Below are 8672 nucleotides of genomic sequence, written 5' to 3' on the forward strand. Positions count from 1 at the left end.
CCCGGCCCCGCCATCCCGGAGCCTCCGCCGGGAGGGGGCCGGACCGAGTGCGGCGGCGGCGGCGAGGAGCGGGGGCGGCCCCGGCTCTGCCTCCCCCGGCTCTGCCTCCCGCCCGCCCCCGCCCGGCCCCCCGCTCCTCCTCCGAGCCCCCGCACCGGCCCCGGGGCCGCGGGAGAGGCTTTCCCGATGATCGGAGCACGCCCATACCCCCCTGGCTGTAGGCACCGCCTGTAGGTACCGCCTATAGGTACCGTTTATAGGTACCGCCTGTAGGTGCAGCCTATGGGTGCCTTAGGGGGATTTCGGAGGCCTAATTGCAAAGAGAGATTAATTGGGAAGAAAGCTCCGGTAATTCCATTCAGGGCACGAGTGCTGCAGGGACAGGATCATTCCTGCCCTGCAATGGGTTTTGGCATAAGAGGGGCTGAATAGGTCAGCAGGATGGATGGATGGATTGCAATTCTGGATAGCAGAACACAACAATCCCCCAGATTTTTGAAGAACCAACTGGGAGGTCTCTGTTCTCCGGCATAACCAGAGGGTGGGAGCAGAGGAGGAAGGGAATCAGCAGCATGGGGTGGTGGGGATTTCTGTCCAGGGAAAGGATGTGTGTCCCCAAGGTGGGTGCTCCAGGAAGGGACCCCGCGGGTGTCCCCACCCCTCCTGGGTTGGGTGAGCTGGCCAAGGCTGCAGGATCCATCACTGGGATTTGATGCTATCGTGTTTTCTCCCAGGGAGGGACACAGCAGGTGTCCCTCTGAACTGGGTGAGAGCCCTGGGGCACCAGGCCCTGCTGTGCTCTCCCCACCTGGAGCACGGGAGATGGAGGCAGTGGGAAGGAGGAGAGGAGCCGTCCCTGCTCGCACACCGTGACTGCACCGCGCCAGGCTGTGAATTACAATCTCCTCGCAGTCAATAAATGCTGCGTTGTATAAATCAGCGCGGGGCCGGCGGGATGTGCTGCCGCTGCTGCTGCTCACGCCAGAGGAAATTAGAGACAAAACCGCCTGTGCCGCCTCAGCCCTTCTGCCGGGAGAGGGGCTGAGCAAAGGGTCTCCTGCAAATACATCGCAGGGAGGAAAACAGGCCAGGTGGAAATTTCCATCTTTCCTCCTTGGCTGAAATAGCCAAATTTTGGCTCAGAGCACACCCGGCTGCTGCGCCAAGCTCTGCAGGGAGCCAGGGCTCAGCCTTCCCCACTCCCCTCTGGGCTGAGCACCTGCACAGCTCCGTGCGCTGGTGCAAGGGAGGATTTTTTGGGCTGCTTGCTTGGGCCGGGTTTGCTCAGCTCTCATTTCATAGTGTCTCTGTAAAACCTCCAAGCACCTCACTCCCTTTGGGGTACATCCCCTTGCCCTACCCCAGACCCCGTCATCCCCTTCCAGGTGACTCGGAAATGTAAGAAAAGGGAGTAACAGTGATGGGGGTTCCCTGGCCGTGGCTGCTGCTGGTTGGCACCCAGACAGTGTGAATGCTCCATGAAAAGAGCAGGATGAGCTGCAGCATATGTGCACCCGCCTTTTCCCGGCGCTCGCCAGGAAGCATTACTCACCACAGGGATTCTCCCCAGGAGCTGGTTTTCCCCATCCGAAAGCCCCAGGAATAGAACCGGTGGGGGGGGGGTCCCTTAAAAGCAACTGAACTGAGGGGACGTCTCAGCTCCCAAACGGATGTGGTGTTCTCCGAGCCATGGGGAGTTGCTGTGACCAAACACTTTGTGGCAAAGGACAAGCCCCTGATTTTTAACATCCTGTCTAAAATTACATGATCAAGAGATCCCCATTTTGGGGGACAAAGGGGTTTCCTTTGAGTTCTTTCTCCTGCAGGTGCGACAAAGCCATACTGGGGTACCTGAGGAAACTGCTACAGCTTGGAGGGCTGTGGGGGACCACAGGAAGATGAATCCATCCGAACTTCCCTGAGTGCTTTCTCTCTGCTTTCCCCACTCCCAAGGGTAGCGTTGTGCTAGACCCAAACAACCCTGTCCCCTATCCCAAAGTGCCCAAGGTGCCCCCTGAGCATGGGCAGGCTCAGCTGCCTCTGCCCAACAGGGGCATGGGGGGTTCCATGGGCTGGGTTCTCCTGGAGTTTTGCTGGGCTCTTCAATTTTTTAAGCTGGTCCTGAATAATTCAGCTCCCATATAGCTGGCTCGAGTTTGGTGAGCTTGGATGCTCCTTGGGTTTCTGCTTGACCCACTTTAACAGCGAGGAAAACCAGCCAGGCATGATGCTCCTGGTCCCAGGCTTCCTGGTCCCTGTGGCAGGAGGGACATTCCCCCACACACAGGACATTCCACATCCTGGAGTCTACCCCTGCACCCCACATCCAACATCCACACTGCATCCTTCACCCACACTGCAGATTTTTAGAGGTATTTTTGCCTTCTTCCCTTTTCCTGCCTCCCTCTGCTGTCCCGTGGCTCCCAGCACGAGCAGGAACATCCCCACAGAGTTTGCAGGATTATGAGGAGGGATTTGCTTGGCTCCATGAACCAACCAACACCCTGCGGCCACCTCTCCACGGCTCCTTGTTATGTAGAGCCTCACCTCACTCTCCTGGAGCCTGGACCAACACTGACTAATCCCACTGGCAGAATAAGGAGCTGCTGATTCATTTGGCTCTGAGACACCGGATTAGGATGATCTCCAGAAATGCCCTGTATTGATTTTTTTTTCCTTGCCTTTCCACTGGAGTCAAATGTTATTAATCGTTGCTGGTGCAGCGGTGAGAGGAAGGAGAGACCTTTCAGATGTCTGCACACCTGAAAGGTCCCACCACACTGCCAAAAACCTTAAACCCTTGAGGACCCCAGGAAGGGGCTGTCCCTGCTGTCCCTGCTGTCCCCATCCCTGTGGACACAGCCACGAGCCATCCCTCAGTTAAGGAGCTCCTTAACCAAGCTGTGTTCACCCTGCTGGGGTGCTCTGAGTGTTCCATGCCCAGTGTCCCCTCTGCACCAGCCAGGGTGGGTGACACTGTTCCTGTGACTGCTGAGCAGAGGGGACCAGGCAAAGGGATGAAACATCTGAGCTCCCCCTCCCATTCCCCTGTGCTCAGTGCTCCCAGGAGTGCTGCACATCCATCTTTTCCGCTTCACGGGAAGAGGAGGCCGGTCTTAAGCCTGAAATCCCCTCTTGGAAAAGCTCCTCTAAATAGCATCGCATCCTTTGCATCCTTCCCCAGGGTCTGCTCCCAACGCTGGCCGAGCGCGTCGTGCTGGCACCGGCACCGGGAGCGTCCTCGGCAGCAGCGGCTTTGCACGGAGATGGCGGGGATTAATCAGGGATGTTGCCTCTTGGCCAGAGTCACACTTGGGGGATTATTGGGGCCTGCAAGGAGCGGGGAGTAGCCAGGGAATTTGTTCAATGCAAGTGGAGGGGTTGGTTTGTCACAATCCGATTGCAGGCGAACAGAAATCCCTGGTGCTGGCGGGAGCTCAGCACTGGAGGCCGCAGGGATTAAACGGTTTTCCCCCAAGCTTTGCAGCAGAACTGGGGTGGGAGGAGACGCTCTAAACCCAAAGCTCTGAGTTTAAAAGCTCCAGGGAGATGCAGGGGCTGAGCTGAGCATCAGCTTTGGGGCACCCAGCCCTCCTCCCAAGGCCAAGAATGAAATTCTTCCACGTGGATGCCCCAGTTCTCCTTCAAGGCATTACTCTGTGCATCCCTCCTGCCCTGAAACCAGCCTGGGAGAGCTGGAGAAACCCTGAGAGGATACTCATGGCCTTTGCATTCCCCTCGCTCCTCTTTGTTGGAACAGATTTGCATCCATCACTAATTAATCCAAGATGAGCTCCTAATTCAGCTCCTTGATTGCAACTTTGCATAATTGCTGCATGCAGAGGCAGAGCGGCAGGACAGGGTGAAAAAGGAGACAATCAGCGGTGGGTGTAGAGGAAACAACACCAGGAAGGGCCGGTTCAGCTCACTCCCACTCACCAGCCTATTTACAGACCCAGGCTGGGAGAGATTTTTCACTGGAAGGAGAAAATGGTGACCATTGGATGGGGGTTTTCTCCTATGCTGGGCTCACACTCGCCAGCAGCCACAAAACCTTCAGACAACGGGCAAAACAAGAATTACAGGACAGCTGTTTTCACTATTCCCATCATGGCACCACAAGCTGCATGGTACCTCCTCCTCATGCTCCTCTTTCCCCAGTGTCCAAGCAGCTGCCAGAAGGTTTCAGAGTGAATGCTCCACCAAGGTGAGTGGGGCAATAACATCCCCCAGAGCTGGGGCCCCAGGCTTCTCCCCCAGTCACTGGGGACATCAGACCCCATGGCCATGAAGGCTGTTAAACCCCTCTCACCCCACAAAAAAACCAAGGCCAACCAGAGCACAACAAGCCAGGCTGTTCCAGAAAACCAGCGGCGCAAGGGAGGCTGGGCATGGGGATGGGCTGAGCTGACCTCAGCCCTTGGTGGCACAATAAGTGGGGAAAAAACCCTGCTTTTCCTGCTGGTGATGCCAAAGCCATTCCCATAGGGCTCCGGGGCCAGATGGGCACCCAGGTGTGATGCACCCACTGCCACATGGGCAGGAGATGTGCACACAAATCAACGCTGGTATTGGCTCAGGGGTTATTTCACCACTTTCCTCTTCCTCCTCCACTCACATCCCACCCGCAGACATTCCCTCCTCCCCCAGTTTAACACCTCCACACCCCCTGAAAGCTGAGGGACAGGGCAGCAAACAGCGGCAGACAGGGCAGCCCCGCGCTCCCTATTCACGCTCCATCCCGCGAAAGAAAAGAGCTACTTTCAGCTCCAGCCTTTTCTCTAAAGAAATGCAGCTCCCAGCGCAGGGGCCCCTTCCCTGGCCCCATGGCGGGGGCTGAAAGGGGGTTTGGGCGGCCAGGCTGGCCCCACCACCCCTCTTAATCAGCCGGGGCATGCATGAAGCCTAATGCTGTCTTGAAGATTTGGGCACTATTGACACACACGGCGCATTAAACGCCTTACGGGGGATTTGCATAAGCTCGGGGAGGGAGGAAGAGCGCGGAGAAAAGTGTCGACAATGGGAAAGTAAATGCATTAAAGTGCTTAGGGGGAAAAAAAATCTGATAAAGGAATAAACCATTTAAGGGAATATATTACTCATAGCCCCGTTATTCAAATCCTGCCTTATAGGAAATCCTCTTAAAGCGATCACCTGATTGTGTGTTAAATTCCTAATTGAATAATAAAAGAATTATGTATTTCTTCCATAACGGCACAAAGGCGGGAGCCCACGCGGGTGCTCGCTGAGGGGGGAACTGGGGGCAAGGGAGATGGGGGAGAGGGGTCCTGGGGCAGCAGCAGCATCCAGGAGGGATGTGATGGGAGATCTGGGGCCGAGAGAGGATCGGGATGTTGGGAGGGATGGCTGGGGAAGGCTGCAGTGCTGACTGCCTTTGAAGGTAGTGGAGAAAAGGGAATTTTGAGGGGGTTACAGCAGCTCCTGAAATTGCTGAGGAGCAACGGGGAGGCCCCATGTCCAGCTCTGGAGTACCCCCACTGTTGACAGGAGCTGCAGGAGAGGCACAGCCCCTGCTGCCCCACTGTTTGCCCAGACAGGGCTGAGGGTAATATCTGCACAGCCTCCTCTAATGCTGCTGCCCTTCCCCCACCTTCCTGCTATAAATAAGATGCAAAAAAATAAAAAAGAAATAATCAAAAAAAAGCACATCACCTGGCACTCAAGAGGTGAGGGAGAACAGCAGGACTGACATCCACCAAACCCTCAGCCTGTGCGGGGGTGGGGGTGGCAGGGGGGAAGAAACAAAAGAGCTAAAAATAGCCCTGGGAGCTGCTTTCTTCCCGGAGATCTTTTTTTTTTCCTACCCAGCTGTTTCATGTCATAAACAGGATTATTTATTTATTTCTCCCCCTCTTTATTCCACTTTTTACTTATGTTTTTTATTCGTTCAATGCCACCACTTTACCCATCCTCGAGTCTCCTTTAAAAGCCTGTTAAAAACCAAAACAAACCACCCGAAACCAAGGGAAAAAAACCACCCCCGAACCAACTGCCTCACTCCCTCCAGTAACGTCTTGTGCTGCCACAGCTCTTTATAGGTAATTGAATATCCCAGAGTGCACCTGCTAATGCAAACTCCCATATCAATAAGCAGCAGCGGTGAGGGCAGAGGCAGCAGCTGAGAAAACAAAGCACCAGCGCCCGGCAAACCTCGGCCAAGCTCTGGGGCTGCCCGAGGCTTTTTATAAGGCAGGATTGGATTGTTGGAGCCAGGTTGAGGTCCCAGTCCAGGGCGAGTGTAGGAGCTGGAAGCCAGCAGGGTTTGCAGGGAGATGGGTATGGATTTATCCTCACTGCAGTGACCTATCTAGAGCCAAGCTAGGACAGGGTAGGGGGTGCAAAGCCCCCCAATTCCCAGGGGAGAGCCCTGTCCCCTGAGCCCTGGAGCAGCTCCAGCCCTACCAAGGAGCTCCAGGTTTTGCTCCATTTGCATCTCCAGCAGTGCCTGTACCTCCTCGATCCAGCATCCTCCAGCAGCAGCCAGGGAAATCAGGGATGACAGCAGCAGTTAATTCGAGCCTGCAGAGGCCATCTTTCCGTGCGAGCGTTGTTTTGTTTCCAAATAGACTTTTAATAACTAATTTCAGATGGTAAAGAGAAAGAGCTTCGTCCTGACCTCTTGAAATGCAAACTGCCATTTGCCCTGGGAGAGATGAAAGGCTGCTTCCTATCTGAACCACTGAAAAGGGGTGAGATAACGTCACCTGGCTCTGTCTCCCAGCTTTCATTTTAAAAATTGTTTTCGGGTGAGAAGAGGCTCTGTGTGATTTTGCCGTGCTTGGTGCCCATACAGAGCAGGGGGGTGCAAGGGGGCACCTGGAGCAGAGTCCCCCGTACCCTGATGGTGCACAGGGACACAGCTCAGGGTCTGTATTTCCCTACACACCAGCCCTGCTCCAGGCTCAGCCAACAACAGAGGTTGCGGGGCCAGGTAAAGCCCAGAATTTTGCCTTCTCCTGCCAGGACTCAATTTTTGGCCCCAGCTCCAAAAGCTGCAGTACTATTTGTTCAGGAAAATGCAGCAGAGTAGCAGCACAGCCACACAGCTAAAGCCAGACCCACTCTGCTCTGGCCCCACCACGGTCCCCTCAGCCAAGCACGGTTGGATTAAACCCCTTCTCCAGCCTCCCAGCAGCTTTCCCAGGCAGGAGCTTGTGGCACACACAGCAGCCAACCTATTTGAGCAGCTTTGGCTCAGGAGCTGGGTGAGGGCACACACAGACCAGGTTTTTCCCCCCATCTTATTTCTGCTCCGAGTCCTGGAGCACCAGTGCAGAGAAGACGCCCTCAGCGCGCATGGAAGGTGCTGCAGAGCACTGCTGCAGGAGTTGGTAGGGGGATGTTAAGGAAGTAAACAAGGGAAGGAGCAGAGAAGCACCAAGGAGAAAAGGGTGGGACGGCTTTGAGGGATATTTCAGCAGGGAGAAGGCTGAGATGGTGCCAGCAAAAGAGTAGGGAGGCTGTGGGAGGAAAAAGCCTGGGATGCCGCTAGGGAAGATGCAGGGATGCTCTGGAGGGAAAAAGGCTGGGATACGCCCAGGAAAGGAAGGAAAGAACGTGGGTTTTCAAGAAAATGTTGGGATGGTCCCAGAGAAGGGAAGAAAGAACATGGATCCTCTGGAGACAGAAGGCTGGGATGCTTCCAGGGAAGGCACAGGGACACTGTGGCCCTGCACATGCATTCAGCAGCTGCACAACAGCACAGCACAGCCCCCTTGGACCACAGCAGCCCCCACTCTGCTGGCCTCCAGCCCCCTCCCCTTCATCAGCCAAAGGCCCAGGCTTCCTCTGGGCTGTTGCTCTGCCTGCCCTCCACAGATAAAACAGAGTTATCAGCCCTGATCTAGAGCTGCCAAGGAGCAGCGGGTGATGTGCTCAGAAGGGTTTTGCCAGTGTCACCAGCCTGCCCCGAGCAGGGAGGAGGGGACAGCAGTGACAAGGGTGATGCTGAGCAGGAACCTGCCAGGCTGGCACCCAAAGGTGACTCTGTACCCACTGTGTGGACAAGGTGGATCCAATCACATGGATGAAGTGGATCTGTGCCGCTGTGTCACTTGGTGCTCCCCAGCTCTGGAGCAGACTTGTGCAGAAACAAGCCTCTTTCTCTCTCCTAAGGTCTTCCTTGCCCCTGCAAAACAGGATCCAAAATATCAAAATACTGCCAAAATCCTCTAGCTTACTTTATGGGCTTACCTGGACACAGTGATCTCTGAATCCTTTATTATAACCTGTAACTCAGGGAAACTCACTCCTAAAAATCCCGAGACATAACACGGTGCTGGAAGAGCCAGCATCGCATGTCCTCAGCTCCAGCAGGATGGGCACAGTGCCCTCATTAGCTCACAGTGCATCACCAATTAGCCAAAAAAGCCCCTGCCAAGGGCCAAGCTGAGACTTGTCCAGGTCAGATGTGGCACAGCAGAGGCGTGTGCTCAGGCACTGGGGAGCATCCAGCTGGGAGCAGGTGCTGCAGAGGGACAAGGTGCTCCCAAGCACGAGCAGGATTGGAGCAGTGCTGGTGCCCACCTCTGCCTGCTGCTCCCCCAGCACCACCCCAGCATCCTTCTGGCTCTAAAAACTGGTGAGGGTGCATCAGCCTTGCAAACCAGCCAGGCCAGGGGCAGCATGAGCCCAGGCAGAGCTGCTCTGCC

Source organism: Lepidothrix coronata, unplaced genomic scaffold (assembly GCF_001604755.1).
Source record: "Lepidothrix coronata isolate B3197 unplaced genomic scaffold, Lepidothrix_coronata-1.0 Scaffold41, whole genome shotgun sequence".
Classification (NCBI taxonomy): Eukaryota; Metazoa; Chordata; class Aves; order Passeriformes; family Pipridae; genus Lepidothrix; species Lepidothrix coronata.